Genomic DNA, 17,863 nt, shown 5'->3' on the forward strand with positions numbered 1-17,863 from the left:
TTAAGATCTAATGATTTACATCATCTGGGCTTGCATTTTGTCCCCATAAAGAAGGCGAGTCCTCACAATGTGCATGTGTCATGTATGTCCCCACGATGCCAGTAATGCATGTCCACACACACACACAGATGCACACATACATATTAGGTTTTCATCACTTTTGAGGACATTACATAGACTTAGATTCATTTCCTGGAGACGCACCCTAATCATAACCACTGCTTGTCTAACCCTAAGCTTCATCCTAAGATTTAATGATTTACATTATGGGGTCCGCCCTGCGATCGACCGGCGACCGGTCCAGGGTGTACCCTGCCTCTCGCCCATTGACAGCTGGGATAGGCTCCAGCCCCCCCCACCCCCCCCCCCCCGCAACCCCGAAAGGGATAAGCGGTATAGAAAATGGATGGATGGATGGACATTATAGGGTCTGTGTAAACAGGTTTATGTCCCCACAACGTGAGTAACACATGACACAGAGGGGGGGGGGGGAGGTCTGCCTGAGCTGTTCTCCAGACATCGCAATTAAAGGTTTAAAGGCAAGAACAGGGGATTGGATAATGCTGAAACACTGATTGGAATGGGTCTGATTACTTGTGTGCAGTCTGTTTGAGGTCCCTCTGTGACCACAAAGTGCACTGACTGACCAGATCATTTACTGTCTCCCGAAAGCACGTTTCAGCTAAGGGGATTGTTAAATCTGTCTCGCAAATGATTTGGAGAGTTTGAGAAAATCTTTTTTACTTGAGATGTTTGGCAGTTTGTGAGAAAACAGAGTTTCTGAGAACGCAAACACAGTAATGTGTGAGTCCAACATCCTGTTTAACGTGTGCTTTCTGGGTGGTTGGAGAGTTCGTGGATTACTTGGCATATAAAAGCATGCGTGCAGAATTTTTAAATCTATGCACAGTTTTCTGTCCAAACAGAAAATCCCACTGAAGCTCAAATGAACTTTGTCTATGTTTGCCAAGTCTTTTGTTTTTTGTAATTATTTAGGTCACTCATCAAAGTCGCAGAGGGTCTCAGAGTCCCACCCTGCACATTCATTCATACTGTTATGAAGCAGTGTGCTTTGACATTTTTGGCAGGCTTTCATTTCCTCTCTCATGAGTGCTCACATTTTGGAATGAAACTCCTCATGCAGCCTTCAGTTGTTTTTCTATTTTTAAACCTTTTTCTACCTCAGAACCACACTTAAAAATCCTGATGTTCTGTATAAGAAATTAAATATAAACCTATTGACAGTGGGACACCAACTTTAGTTGTATTTTTGCATGGGATTATTTGTTGTCTCAGCAGGTTTCCTTACAAAACAGCAACTTTTTAGAGGATGTAAGTGATTAGACAGCATTTTGCACTTTTTCTGAAGTCTAATTAATTATAGCATGAACTTCCTCTGTCCACACACTTTGCCAATTAGAATAATTTATGTCCACTTATGAAACCATTAACAGGCAAACAGCATGCAATGTGAAGCTGCCCCAGATGTTAGGCGTGATACAGACATTAAACCTACAGTCGGCTTTCCTGAAGTTGCCCCCTAAATCTGTGAGTAGTATCTCGTCTTTCAGAGTTACTTCATTGACCGAGAGAGATAAGTGGTGCAGAAAGCCTCCTCAGCTCTCAGGATCCTGGGTCTGATGGTCTCAGGTCCATCTAAATGAGAAAGAAAGGTCAAGTCACACGGGAGTGTTATTAAAGGTTTGACCTTTGAACTGTTCACCAGTGGTTTCTAGGATCGTAAAGTAGAGATATAGGATGTGACCTTTTTTCTGTAGTTGTTCACTGAGTGTGGAGACCATAATAATGTAGCTGATCTCTGACCTCCACATGGGATGCAAGGAGAGCCCAGAAGGTTTTTATGGTACAATTAGATTATATAAACATAACGATGCAGGCACAGTGGGCCATATTTTCAATCCTTCATCAAAAGACTTGGTGCAATGTTGGTTGCTCATAGTGGCAATCCACAGAGGGTATAAAAAGGCAATGGTTCACCACAGCAGCCTCAGGAGGTGATGTTTTCAGCTTTCAAAGTAGCAGGGACAGAAATCATGCTGTGAGTGAGCACAGATTCAATCAACAAGGCCATTAGATGTGGTGTTTGTGCAAAAATAGGCCAATTCTGCGATATAGTGTAGCCATTAAATCACAGTTGTTTACTTTAGTAATATTAAAGCGGATTCCATCAGTGTTCTGGTATCCAGCAACTTCTTTTTTTTTTATTAAGAAAAAAAGACAAAACAATCTGAGGAAGAACACTGGGCACATTAACATCATGAGAACAATATCTGAGCAATTGCATGTTGTGTGTATGTTGGTGTGTGTGTGTGTGTGTGTGTGTGAGAGAGAGAGAGAGAGAGAGAGAGAGAGAGAGAGAGAGAGAGAGAGAGAGAGAGAGAGAGAGAGAGAGAGAGACAAAAATAGTCCTGAACAGTTTCCAGCAACTTCAAGGACCTCCAGATGTGCCTCGCCCTCTGGGACTTCACAACGGGATGGCAGCAATTGGAAGTAGATATCTCCATGGGGTGCTCAATCTACCACATCCCATTCATGGCAGCCTTTCTAATCATCTTCACTGGAGTATGGCAGACTGTCATAATGATAAAAATGTTGTCAAGCCAGAGGCTGTCCCACTTAGAAGCTACATAGATGGCGCCACAGTCACCCTGCAGACAGCTCCACGCACAAAGGAGCCTGAAGAGGCTGGACGGTTTTGTCACATGGGCAAGACTGAGGATCAAACCCTCCAAGTGTCTCTCTATAAAAAAAGAAGTCACACATTGGCCAGACAGCCCATCCAAAGCTGCGGGACACAATGTAACACAGAGCTCTCTGACAAGCAGATGGAAAAGCAGGATGGAAAGAACTTTCAGAAGGCTTGGCTGAAATCACCCAGAGGGAACTCTGGGAAAAGAGTGGCGTTACCACTTCACACTGTACCAAAGGCTGATGTGGCCACTGAAGATGTGCACAATACCCAATCAGCAGCCAGCAAGATGGACAGAATTGCTAATTCTTCCATCCAAAAAGGACTAGGACTACCATGATGCTTCTCTGACACAGGCCTGTTTAGAGCCAACTCACTCCAGCTGCCGATCAAATCCACCACCCTGGAGTATAAGTAAGAGGAGGCATGATTGGTCCTGGAGCTACAAGAGGTCCACCAACCCATTGGTGAGGTGTTCATGTGAGATGAGTAAGGTGTTCTTGTGAGTCTCTGGTCCAAGGCTGCCCAAAAAAACAGTGAAAAGCCATGGCGGTAGAGATGTTTTGCAGGGTCTACTCAGGCGAGCACTCTCAACAGGCCAGTTAGCTGGGTCGACCCGTAGAAGATACTGCAAGCCTCCTTCTCAAAGCAACCTGTCCCTGAAACCTCCTGCTGCCCAGTGTCCTCCTGTCCAGCGGTGGACAAAGAGCACTGCCCTCCCCATGACAATACCATTTCTAACCTCTAAACTAATCCTGTCAGAGTGCAAGTCATGATGTAATATGAAATAACATCAATATCTGATCACTTCACATCAGCACTGCACCTTAACTATAGAAAGTGATCTACTCAATTTTGTTTGAGGGGAAGTTCAGTTGGTCATAGCGATGCTTCATCCACTTGACAGTTGAGGAGAGTTATTGCTGTACACTTTGGTATGCAGGGTGAATGCAGCATGCAGGAAATCATTGATCTTGGGAGACCACGACCAGTCCACCGCATTTGAAAACTGGCCGCTGGCAGGTTGAGTTGGGCTTCATTCAGCATCCACATCTGTCTGCTTACTCTGATGGGCAAAATAGAACAGATCAAGATCGATGGCTGAACTTATGAAAAATTATTATTTTTTCTTTTATTCACTGGGTAAAAGCCAAAGAAGAGCTTGATTTTCCTCAGCTGCTTCTTCAGCACTCAGTCTTCAGGGTTGCTACTAAACGTGTGTATTTTGGTTGTCTGTCAGGTGTGGGTCTGAACATCTGGGAGCTCATGAAGTCATCACGTCCACATTTTTCCCCAGTTTGTTTCAGTGTCATTATTTTTGCGGGTATTCAGTTATAAAGCAAAGCATTGGCCAAATTATAATTTTAACTTGTTGGTGGCATTAGCTGAAAAGTGAATGGGTCGCAATGAATCCTAAAGGGAACATAAATGTCTTTACAAATCATCCATCTAACAGTTGTCAGGACATTTCGCTGTAAAACAAAAATTCTTGACGTGACAAAAAGCCAGGGGATCATCAAAGTCAGTAGGAGTCGTCTTCAGGGGACCATCAATGTCTGCACAAACTTTGATGGCAACATGCCTGTGAATATTCTCATTCATCCAGGTCATTGTGAGCTTCAGGGCATTCAAACGTTCGCAACTGGACTTGATGGCAACCTATTTCAGTTATTTCAATATGGATCAAAGTGGTGGAAGAATTTGGTTTCTTTGCTTTCTGGGTGATGAAAAATGTGTTTTTGGCTGTGATACAGTTTTTATGTCATATTGATTGTATTTTGAAGCCCACCAAAAGCAGCTAAAAACAGGTAGCTACAAGCAGAAGGGGATTTCTGTAAACATCCCTGTGTTATATACAAGAAAACACAAAAGGGCATAAAAATTCAGCGCTTAGTTTATTATGTTACTTGAAGGACGTGTCCACACCACCTATATGTGATGATTCAGTTGTGATTTTTCAGAGGGGGACAAGACAAGAGGTGATTATGAAAATGGATGGCAGAGATAGCATGAATGCAGTCATTGGTGGGCATGTTAATGCTTGGCAGATTTGCCGCTCTGCGTGACGCGCCAAAATTCTGACAGAAATGTTGTTGACAGGTCTGTGTTTATCTTGTCTGGAGTTGCTGCAGATGGCAAACAAAGGTAAGGTGAGAATGCTAAATTTCCACAAAATATGTTTAATTAACATCTTATATCTTAAATATATTTAGATAATATTTAGGTTGTTGGATTTTACCAATTTTGGTGTTTGACCTGGTGCAAATAGTTTTCATTTTGACACAACTGACATGACTGCATCTAACTTTAAGCATAAAAACTAAGTTAGACGTGCTAACTGCTAACCCACATTAGAGTTTTGGGGGTAGATTTAGGCAGGTTGCACAATAAATACTTAAAACTCAGGTCATGCATTTTAAAGCATGATGAACTGAAGGAATACAAAGTTGAGATATTCAGTTTAATAGAACTGAAAGTCCTTTGGATGTGATATATTGTAGCGTAACAATGCTGAAAGCCTAGTTTGTAAAAGACTCTTGCAGAGTTTGTTTTTTATTTATGTAGGTAAACTCGACATGTGCGACCGTAGCCCACATAGCAAAACGCACAAGGACATTTTGATAGGTAGATGACATGTGTGGTCTTAGATGTAATTCTGCCCGATGGATCGAGAGAGATGACAGAGACAAGTCTCTCTCAAATTACTCTCTTGGCATTCCCTGAATATCAAACGTGCAAGGGTTAACAAGCTCTTGGCCAACAATGGGATCACTAGACATGATATGTTGATGTTTTCTGACAAGACTTTTAACCTCCTGAGAAACAAGTGAAAAGGTAGTAGCAAGACAGCAGGCTGTTGTTTAAGAAGACGAGGATATTTGGCAGACTCAAAGACACTGATTCTCTGCTTGCCTCTACTGTAAAGATATCCCTTGCATGCCTCCAATCCCTCATGCATACCAGTGAATATAAAAACCAAGCCGTCAATATATCTATACCAACACTGAGTAAAGGTTGTTACTGGAAACATGATCCACTCAAAAACCTTCCCATAAACAAACTGGCATAGTCAGAACTGAACTGCACATCCAGACTCCCGCTCTCTTTCTATGGGAACTTTTCAGTGTTTGTACTGTATGAACTGCAGTGTCCTGATCAAAGGAGAGCGTTTTCTTTAAATCCCCGCTCAGGCAAAAAAAGTAAAGACGTCCACATGTAGAGAGACTTTAATTCTGCTGGAGTTTATAGGATACGCTTCACGGGTATTGAGGCTGTTAGACCACCATAAGAAGAAGAAGCGTCTCCAAAGGGAGGACTATTGGACACACCACTTACAGGCTGAGCATCCTCGGGGCTAAACTCATGAATTGTAAACTGTGTTTTATGTCATGGAGATTTGAAAAAAAAAAAAAGCCTTCAAAAGATTTTTTTAATTACTAACACTGAGCATGCTCACAATGTTCTTCTCTGGTATTCGATGTATTGTTGATGTAGACCTTATCGCCACCTATTGGCCCAGCATGCTTGTTCAAGTGTTTGGAACATTTTTGCATCCGGGGTGTATGGAGTTATTTCGTAAAATAAAGATTGTCTCTAAACGTGGGGGAAAAATATTTGTTTGATAGTCGAATACGAACGGTCGAGGAAAGCTTGGAGGCCTGAAACGCATCTGTTTCCTTCTGCTGTGCATCATTTAAAGAGTTACACACATTTTCACAAGTGCTGACATTAGTTGTGTTTTACTGTAGACATGTTCGTATGCAGGGGTGCACATGCATTGAGTTCCAATAGATAGTGTTTGGTACTCACCTCATATGTACTGTGACGGCCTCAGGGTTGGCTTTAATGGATAATTCTACCTGGCACGGCTGAGGCAATGCTCGTGATTCCACCTGAAGCCCAGCATGCATTTAAACCCAAATGGATTCAGGTCTACTTTCATGTCACTCAAAAACACATTTCTAATCATCAGTGATGAAAAGGCTCGATGTCGTCGGTTTATTGTGAGTACTCAAACAGTAAACAAAAAGCCGAGCTGGTCCCGGGAGCGACTGAATCAAACACAAAAATCATACTTGTTTATACCGGCTATAACTCCTCCTAATGTGCAGCTTTAATCTAAGCACACTCCCATTACTATCCATCTACGGCATGGCTCAGCTTGTCAAGGCACCATGGCTTTGCTTTTGGTGCTATCCACTGCTCTCTGAAAATTCATGGCGTCTAACCTCCTCAGTGACTGATATCTCTATGGGAGTACACATCAAACACATTCCTGCACCACCCACTTACAGAAACCACTGTATTCTAAGGCCTGCTCACAGTATCTCTCTTTCTGTTACCATTATTTCTTTACTGTGCACCTATGGCCATGAAACAACTTAACAAAAGGCACAGTTACAAGAATATATCAAAACAGGTAGCTATTGTGTGATTACTATTACATTTTCAATTATCACCCATGAATAGATACAGCATAAACAAAGGTTCAGTATTTCCCATTCCTAAGCGCCTACTTTGATTTTTATAGAAGCTAGTCAAGATGCACAGAGCAGACTGAGCCAGGCAGGAAGTTATACACAGGAACAGCATAGAGAATCCAGTTAATTTTCAAAATAAAACACACTGTGCGGCCCTCTGCTTGTACATCAGACACAGTTAAAACATACAAGACATTTAACTACATAGTCTGTTAAACCATGGTCGATGCAGAAACATCAAGGGGGAAATGACCTGGACTCAGGTGCACACACACTGATCTGCTGACAAACATGTTCTGTTGCTGTTTACTTAAGTTCTTTAATGAGAACCTTTGGCGTTATTTCTGGACTGTGTGGTCTGAGATGAAGAAATGTTTCTCCTTTTGGATTTGTTCATAAAACCTTTCAAGCAGTTGCCTTCCTTGCTCTGGTGTTTTTTGTGCATATGTACCACTATATGTATCTGGATGAAGGATGAAGACTATGGTTGAGATTAATATGTTTGTGAGCAGGCAGTTAGAAGGAAGGCTGATTTATACTGCTATCACAACTGTCCTGTTAGGGCAGCTGTTGTTGGTTTTGTTCAGTCTTCATCTGAAGAACTTCTGAATAGTTGTACAACAGAGCAGCTTTAATTATCAGTCTGTATGAGCTTGTAAATTGGCCACTAATTGTATGTTATGATGTCACAGCTCTGATGCGGCCAAACCAGAAATATTTATCAGACTAATCACAAACTGTCTCAGATCAAGGTTACAGTTTGTAGTCAACACACATCAACTGCTATTTAAATCTGGGGAGCACAGGACCTTAGGAACATGGGAACAACACCCTGGAGAGTGCAGCTAAACAAGAAACACTTGAATTAGTTTCAGGCTTCAATACAACTCAATGCCAAACAGAGCAAATGTCTGTACATTCATCTGTTTCACACTTCCTGTCCTGTCACAGGATGTCATCTGAGAAATTACAGTGCTAATCCAGCCGAGTCTACACATTATTTGTGTGGGACAAGGTAGTGAAAAATCAATCTGAACATCAATAAGGTGGTCGAGACATTGACATTAACTGAAACAAGGTGAGTCGCTAATGGTTCACAGTTCACTCAGATGTGTTGTGCCTGTCAGCACGTTTGTAGCTCGAGTAATTTTCAAAAGCAAAGTGAGACTTGACTGCCAACAGTGTGAAGGTGGTAAATACCTAAGCATCTCAGAATTTGTTCATTATCAGGATTATTGGGTTGGAACAAAGCAGATGGGCTAAAAACTGGAATCTGTAAGATTATCACTTTCAACATAAAAGGAGTTTTGCAAGGAAACTATGAAAAGAACATTTCTGACAGAACTTGCCAGCAATAAAATTTCAAAGCTAATGTTTTTCATCTCAAAAGTAATGATTCATGGCAATGGAAAGTGCATCTTTGCAGAGGTCTGACTTTTAAGAACATGCAAGTTCACTAATACCAATAACAGTCCGTTGACACTAGAGTTGTGAGTCGGGTTATGAAAATTCTTTTCCAGACTTCGCATTTGCAGGTGAAAGTTTTAGTTGAATATTTTCAGTGTACCTCGACATAGAGGGATGCAGAGGCTACGTTCGTCTCTGAAGGATCAGCCTGAGAGTTCAGTGGGGTTAGCTAAGCCATGTTTGTGAAAAATGAGGACAGTTAGCTGGTGATGTTGCAGCGGACAGTGCTGGACCAGCTGGTCAGCTAACCAACAACCCACTCAAGTCTAACGCTAAATGGATAAAAAAAAAATCATCTACTGCATACCTTATGTGTGGAGCAGTTTATACTTCATCATCATCGACATTTTGCTCTCAACAGTGTAAAATCTGCCAATTCCAAAGAACTTATAAAATAGACAAAAAAAACTGTTGCACACCAAGTCTCTAAGTCACACTAATAATGCTGCAGATTCCAGTTTATATCAACCTCTTTTATTGCAGCCCAATAATCCTGATAATGAATGAATTCTGATGTGCTTACATATTTAGCACCTTCACACTGCTGGCAGCCAAGTCTCACTTTGCTTTACTCCAGTTACAAATGTGTTGACAAGCACAACACATGACAGTGAACTGTTCAGTGACTCATCTTGTTTCACTTATCCATTCAGTCAATGTCTCAAACAGCTCATTCCTGTTCAGAGAATGGAAGCTGCACTCCAGCTTAACGCAGACAATCACAAGCATGGAAAACTTGAAGATTGATTACATTTTTAAAGGTTTTTCTTCATTACCTTGTCCCAAACAAATAATGTGTAGACTTGGCTGGATTAGCAGTGTAATTTCTCAGATGACATCCTGTGACAGGACAGGAAGTGTGATACAGATGAATGCTGTGCTGTAGAGTTATGGTCACATTACACTTCCATCGTACAGACATCTGCTCTGTTTACCATTCAGTTGTATTGAAGCCTGCTGGAAAAACAATTTCAAGCAAGCATTTCCTGTTTTGATGCAATCTCCGTTCCCAAGGTCCTGACTTCCCCAGATTTGTGCATAATGGGACATCACAGAGGATCCTATGTTCCCCAGTTCTATATAGATATGTGCTCGACCAGGATCCAATGTTTCCAAGGTCTTATGTTCCCAAAATTACAGGTTAGGGTTGTGACCAAACACAAGAGGAGAGTTGATGTATGTTGGCAGAATATTGCACAGGGGAACACAGCCAGGACAAAAGCAGTTTTGTTGAGTGGAAATCGCACCTTGGCCCCATGAATGTGTGTGTTTGTACCTTTTCCCTGGTTATGTTTGGTTCACATGGTAGGGATTTGGTAATGATTTGTTTCAAATAATTACTCTCATTTTAGATTTTGATCTCCCTTTGAATTCTCAAAAATAGAGGAGGGACATCCACGTCTGCCTAGAGGGCTGACTTTTGCTGCACGTAACTACAGTATGATTACACTTGTTCATTGATTCATTGATTGCACTTAATTGTTGCTGTAAAATGTAATTATTCTGCCCTTTGAACTCTTCACAGAAGCTCATAGAAGTTTACAATCTGCAGTAATGACCCCTGATAAAACACACATTTTCTAACCATAGCTTTCTAATTTGCAGTTCCTAGTTATTAAGTCTAACAGCTGACACATTTCCACCACCAAACACTGACACTCCAGTTGATGGTAGAGAAGAGCGTAAATGAAAACCACATTGGTGTGTGTGGAAGAAAACCTTGTGGTGGCCAATCAAAAGTGTAACCACATGGAAATTCAGTGAAACCTCAACCAGCAGAGACACAATAAGAATGGATCTCTAAATCCTAAACAACTTTTTCTGTTAACAAATCATTAAAAAAAATGGCTGCACGTAAAAATCCCATTTCCTCTTGATAATGCATTTAGCATGTACACATATTGTTTATGAAATAATGGTAACACACATTTCTGTATACTGACCAGCAAACATCATCCAAAATGCACGTCACATATACTCAAATAAGCGTTTGATCGCCAGTATTGCATGGAGTAATTCCAAAGTGCACAAAGTGAAACTGAAGTAATTCTACTACTGCAATAGTAAACTGCACACGATCGCCGTACATACTTGTACAGGATAGCTACAAATATAAAACAACAGTATTAGTCAAACCTGTTTTCTGAATTTGAAGTTCTCATGCACATCACAACATATGTCTTTTCCTGCAATACACCTTGGAAAGACTCTTAAGCTTGTCTCATCCATCCCTGGCAATCTCCTGAAGATGATCCACGTGGCTTCTTCTGTGAGGTGTAGGAATGGAGAGTCAGGTGAAAGTAAGTGACAGCTGTTAAAGCACTCTGTGACTGGAGGGGAATAATGAAACCCTGTGGACTCACCTCACCTGAACCCTTTCCTCACCTGGCACAAGTCTTCCAAAGAGGATGCTTTGTGCTGTATGTCCCGATTGGGAGTTTATGGATTTGCATCTTGTTACTTCGCTGATGTAAATCAAATTTCAGTCTAATTTACAGTCATGTTGTGTTATGTTCGGATTTGAACATACATTTGTGTATGTGTGTGTAACAGTGTAACAGTTTTGTTGCTGGTTGAGCTGAAAAGCAAAAAATGAAATATGATGTGAAATTCCCACTTTGTCTTTATAGTTGTTTTCCCATGTCACACAACCACGTGTCACTTTTGGCTCGACTCAGGCAAACCACAAGGCGGTGACATATTTTGCAAATGTGAACCTTTGGGAGCTTCAGGCTTTTAGAGAGTTGGCCAGTATTTCACTTGTCATGCTTGAAGTCTTAATTAAAGTTGTAGCACACATTAAGGTAAATTGACTCCAGTTGTGTACTTGGCAGCCTGTTTCTGTCAACTCACTTTGAGATGCACAGGAAATCAAGAAAAAGTTGATTTATTGATGCAATTAATGCAACGCAGAGACTGACTTTCATGATCTCTCTGCCAGGCTGCTGAAACTGACAGACTCTGTTGGCATGTTGCCTGTTGTGATAGTTATGTTAGCATGTATCTTATTGAAGAAAAATAAGTAAATTATTCCACAAAGATTTAGTATTGGACATAACAGGTGGATAGAAACACACGTCCAGTGGGATGATAACGTCGCTCTGTGCTGGATGCACATATCAGCCATGCCAGAAAGTCATCGTCCACCAAACAGATTGCCATCCTCAGGAGCACTTGCAGCCTGTTAAAGCTGTATCGCCTCCTTTATATACATCTACAGCTGCTTTTGTCCGGATCAAACAGTTATAAGGTGCACAAGTACATAGAAATTTATGTCAGTGGTAGTAGCAAAACATGTCTTTGTGAAACGTGATTGCAGCAGCTACCTTTGCACTGAAAGGTTACTTATGTTACAGGACAGGTCACAGGCTTCAGGGGCCGTATTCATAAAGACTCCTTATGCAAAGAGTTGCTCTTAGTGGTGAGATTCAAGGGGAATGATGTTTTTTTTCAATGAATACAACATGTGCGAAGAATTGGCATGAACTGTCTTTGGCAATGAATGATTTAACCATGTACAATTTCAAACCAAAAACAATGCAGCAGTTGTTTTATATAATAGTTAAAAGAGCGACCGCATCCATGATCAGCTTATGTGCTGGCAGGTTTATCAGTCTCTGTTTGGTGGTCAGCTCAGCTGTGGTGAAAAAACACTGCTACTGGCCTCAGTCGATCGAGCTAGATCAATCAACGGCTAGCGCTTAAAGTGCGAGCAAACCGCTTCCTGTGTGAGGACAGTCCGGCCTTTCACACCACTACATTCGTATTTCCTGCACTGTCTGTAACGGCAGCAACACCGTGATGATTATTGTCATTCTTCATGTTGAGCTCTATAACAGCAGAATTCAAAACCTCAGCTGTGTCGGACACAACTCTTCATCCCCCTTCCCCAGTCGTAGCTCGTGATGGGCATCCACCCATCTGTGATGATTGAGATGCTCTCTGTGTCACTTCAGCCTTTGTCTCTTGGTACAGAGCTGCTATCACTGTGCAACCAAAGTGTAGCCTTGATGAAGTTGAATACTTTGGCTCCAGCTTGTTTACTACCCTCTGAAATCCATCGCTGTCGACCACAGAAAACGGCCTTCAGTCTTTGGCTTTATATTCACAAATTGACCTTGTTATCTCTCCAGCTCTGGGACTGTTATGGGGCTCGTGTTTGATGCGTTTCCTGTGACGTAGTTGACCGTCGTCCGGTGGTATCTGCCTTTGTCAGTTCTTGAAATGGGCAAACCAAACTGTTACCCCACATCAGCTCTAAATATCGATGGAGCGTCTTCAATCTATTCAATATATCGCTACATCCCACAGAAATATTCTCCAAACGCTGAATGACACTGAGTTAATGACACACTACAGATTAGCTGGTGCAAAGATAATGTTTGTGGTCGATTTCATTTGAGAATAACAAGGACAATGTTGTGCGTCCAAAGCAACAGATATACCAGTACAGTGTTTCCTCTAGGATTCTTTTCAGCAGCGGGGGCAGGCTCTCTAAATACAACCTATTTATTGAATGGCCAGTCGAAAATTGCTTTTTAAAGGCTGAATGTAAAAATAAAAAATGCTTATGCTGCCGACATAAGCAGCAGAACATTCCTATAGGAGTAAAGTGGCATTATTGATCATTGCTCTTACAATGGAAATACACTGAATTTAATTATTATCTTATTTTTTATTTATTTAACAGAAATATTGACATGTATATTATGCAAAAAAATAAGAAAGGAAAAAAAGGTTCATCAACACTCACCATTATCAGCGTGGGAGAGCCATGAGCTATTTTTTTCAACCCAGTGAGGGTCCCAGCTGATAGCCGGTGCTTCCCTTTAGGTTTTTCTCCTCTACTCTCATCTCTCTCTCCTGCAACATCGCTTTGCTCTCCTGCTCCTTCACTTTGTTCCACTGCTCCTCCCTGTCTAATGTTACTTGTCTTATACGATTACATAAAACATTAAAGTTAGATAATTCACACTCATATCTGCTTACAAGTGCGGACAGAATTTTTTACTCAACCATCGTCATTAATGAGACAGTAAAAGGCTGATGATACCTGACTAGTAGTGATGGGAATTCCGGCTCTTTCGGGTCCCAAGAGGCTCCGCAGATTTTTTGTTGCTTAATTTAATCTATTACCAAAATAATGTAAAATGATCTGTAAAATTAATTACTACTGTACAAACCATACTTTCTATTAAATTTTACTGCATTTCCTGCAGTCACTCAACCCCCGCTCCTCCCCCTCCTGCTTAGTGCATACACACTGAAGCCACCACACATCATGCAGTTGACCAATCACGTGCAGCTGAAGGCTCTGCCACCCATAGTGGTCAGTTTGAAGTTGGGGACAGACAGAAGACAAACTCAGGAGGAGCGTAGAGCACGGGTGGGGGTGTAGGGGTGGAGAAGGTCTGACAGTTACTGGGGGGCCAGGTTATGGAGAGCTTTAAATGTGAGGAGAAGGACTTTGTATTGGATTCACTGATGGACAGGTAACCAGTGGAGCTGAATGAGGATGGGGGTGATGTGGTCGGTGGATTTGGTACGGGTGATGATTCTGGTGGCAGAGTTCTGGATGATTTGGAGTTGGTGGAGAAGTTTGTTGGGGAGACCAGTGAGGATTGAGTTGCAGTAATCGATGCGTGAAGTGACAAGTGCGTGGACCAGGACCTGGGTGTTGTGTTGGGTGAGAGATGGGCGGAGTCTGGAGATGTTACGTCAGTGCATGAAGGCAGTACGGGTAATGTTACTGATGTGGGGGGAAAAAAGAAAGAACACTGTCCAGTATGACACCGAGGCTTTTGACTTGGGAGGAGATACAGACCAGGTGACCATCAATGGAAATGTAAGGACTGGCTCACCCAGTCCTTTTTGATGGTTGAAATACCATTAATGGGGCAAAACAACCCATAAAACCTTTCCACTTGCCAGAATGTAATTGCAGCCCTACCTAATGACTGAAAGGTTGTTTTCCTCAGAAAGACTCTCAAGAGTTCCAGTTTCATCCATGCGGATGAAAATGAAAATGTATTTCAACTGGTAAAAATGGACTGAGAGAGGTACAATCTTCAAATACAACACTCATGGATATAATGAACTCGATTTGAGGCATGAATAACCTTTCAGTGAGAAGGAGCAAGCTGCAGTTGCTTTTTGGCAAGTGGCAAACTGCAGGTTCAAAGGACAAGGTGGGCAGTAATATTTAATATGTAACCCTCATGAATTAAATTTTGAGGCAGAGACAACCTTTCAAAGTAAATGCTGCAACCAGTTTTTGGCAAATTCAAGTTGAAGTACAAAGCAAACTAGTGTGTCTAAGCTTGTTTGTGATGACGAAAAAGGCCAATCTCAAGAGTCATTACAGCCTGAAACATGCTGAACTGGACGAGCTGCGAGGACAAATGCACTTGGCGAAATGTTTATGCTCTTCAGTGGAGTTTGGATGCCCAACAAGCAGCTTTCATAGACCACATTCCTGCAGAGACAGTGTTATGCAGGCATTTTTTGTGTTGTACGGGTTAACAGATATGAAGCTGAAACCTCATTCAGAAGGAGAATGTGTGAAGATGCCTTCATGCTGCCGCTGAGTATGGCCCTCAAAGGGTGTTATAAAAACTGAAATGGCCCTCGACAGGAAAAAGGTTTCTCATTCCTGAGGTAGATCCAGCTATCACTTGTGGCAAGTGGAAAACTAAGTATCTCAGTTACTCAGAGCTACAAGATGAGAAATTGAATGACTTAAACTCAGAAGACAGAAACACCTGGAAAAGAAATAGCACTCTGTTATATATGATATATATTTTTTCTTATATCAATCAATCAATCAAACTTTATTTCTATAGCACCTTTCATACATAAAAATGCAGCACAAGGTGCTTGACAAAAGATAAAAACATAGCATAGCAATATAAAAGCAACTACCCCTCCCAACACACCCGCAGACATACGTCATTGCACACACCCACCCGCACACAACCACACACATACACATACCCACACACACCCACCCCAACGAAAATGGCAGGGCACTGAGGCATCATGAGAGGAAAAAGGAAAAGAAAACCACCTACGGGGAGCTCATCCGCACTGCGAAGGATCACTGGCCATGGCCACAGGGAGCGCCGCCGCAACAGAGACCCCCAACCCAGACAAACCGGGGTGGACTCCACACGCAGGGCAGAGCCCCCCAATCCCCTGGGCCCGAGGGGTCCCCAGGACGGGGTATGTATATATATATATGTGTGTGTGTGTGTGTGTGTGTGTGTGTATATACTGACACTTTCAGTTCTTAAAAAAACTTGTGAAAACATAAACAGTTTGTTGGCACATATTGAGCCAAACATCTGCTGGTTAGCAGGGACCAGGTCTGACTTTAAGAGGAATGGATGATGATCCATGTTTGGCTTTAATAACAGCAGTTTTTACTGCAGAAGGCACAGCCCCAGAGGAAAGTAACATATCACTAATATTTAAATCTGTTTATGTGTTTTCATGGTTTTCACACTGTAAAATTTTGTTTCCATGACTTTGTTTACAAGATGTTACAACTTTGATCCATCATTAGTGCATTGTGTGTTTGTTGCAGCTCACACATCTGGATTGTGGTTAGATAATGTCAAACGTCCTCTCTTAAAGCAGGGGAAAATGAGGGCAGTTTGTACATAGGCTCACTGGTTCCTGTCATGGCACACTAAGAAGATGAACAAGAAGATGAACTCATGAGATCTTTTTCTTCTATGAATAAACCTCAAAAGGGTGATTAATTGACTCATCTGTTTCTCCCATCTGGGAAAAAAAACTATGTTGTTAACATGGTTTCATTCTGAAAAAACGTGTTAATGAGTGACCGGTTAATTGTAAACATCGTCTGTTGTTTCCAGAATTGTGTAACATCTCTGGGACTCATTAAGGACGCCAATATCAGGTTTTTGTAACCATTTAAAAAGCAGATTCCATCAGCTTTGTACCAGCTTCACAAACAATGTCTCCTGGAAAAGGGATTGACCTGTAATCCTTTTACAGGCTCATGGGCTGCAGACCTCCTCTGGAAATATTTAAGAATAACCGCACTGAGGATTATGGATTCAGCACCACACATCTTTTTATAATAATTACCTTTACCAGCACGTCCTCGGCACACTTTATCCTTCCTGAGGTTTAACCATGTAAGATTAAAGGTCTTAGCCCTGGTTTAAAGTCAGCTGAGGACAAATACTCTGCATGTATGAACATTTATACGATGCATACATGTTCGCTGATTGCACGTCAAGTTGGAAGTCCAAAGGTAACCAAGCTTTTGCTGTCTTACTTTTTTTTCAATAGCTTCTGAAAACATATTTTTATTGAAAGGCTTTTTAATAACCTCTTCCCAAATTGCAGATTCGTGAAGGTGGAACTGCGTGAAACTTTTGACTGAACTGTCATTCCAGGGTCCATCATGAGGCGACTGATCCTTGAAAGAAACGTTTGTGTCATGAACGCTCAGGAGGAAAGTTTTTGAGTCCTGTCCAGTTCAGGGCTCTCTGCTCGGTCGGCTCACTGTTTGTAACAGGAAACGCATGCACCAACTATGTGGCAGTAAAATTCACAGGCATAAAACGAGGCACTTATGAATTCCAAAGGGCAAAATAATAAGTCTCTGCATTGAGCCGATGCCTTTTCTGTGTGCATTTTGGCATGTTGATGGGCAATTATTCAGATGGCTGGAGCCACGGTGAAGCAGCACCTGGGTTTGTTGGCATGTTCTCAGAATAACTAAGGAGCTACATCCACATGTGCTCTCATTTTGAATGCCTAGAATTGCATCTTTCATCCTTTTATCTTGTGTGTCAGTCTGATGAGTGAGCAGTGTCAGTGAAGGCGTTTTTCTCCTTTTGGAAAGTTTCAATTTGATGATGTGTGAAATCTAACAGGAACATCAATCACTGATAAAAGACTCCAAAAATGTCCATTTTCTATTGATGGAAACCAGGTTGTCGTCCTCAGCATCAGTTCTGCATCAGTACAAATGTGGGGAAAAATCTTTTGGCCTGGTCTGTGCAGCCATGTGGTTGTGTGCATCCCTCAACTTAAGTACAGTTGACATGTATTAAAGTGTTTAAGGGCCAAAACACCACAGTATGCCTCTCAATGTGAGCTCTCCAGCTGGCTCCTCGTACACATGAATACCATAAAATAATTTAGTGGATAAAATTCTGATCATAGT

Source organism: Chaetodon trifascialis, chromosome 3, assembly GCF_039877785.1.
Source record: "Chaetodon trifascialis isolate fChaTrf1 chromosome 3, fChaTrf1.hap1, whole genome shotgun sequence".
In the NCBI taxonomy this organism is placed as follows: domain Eukaryota; kingdom Metazoa; phylum Chordata; class Actinopteri; order Chaetodontiformes; family Chaetodontidae; genus Chaetodon; species Chaetodon trifascialis.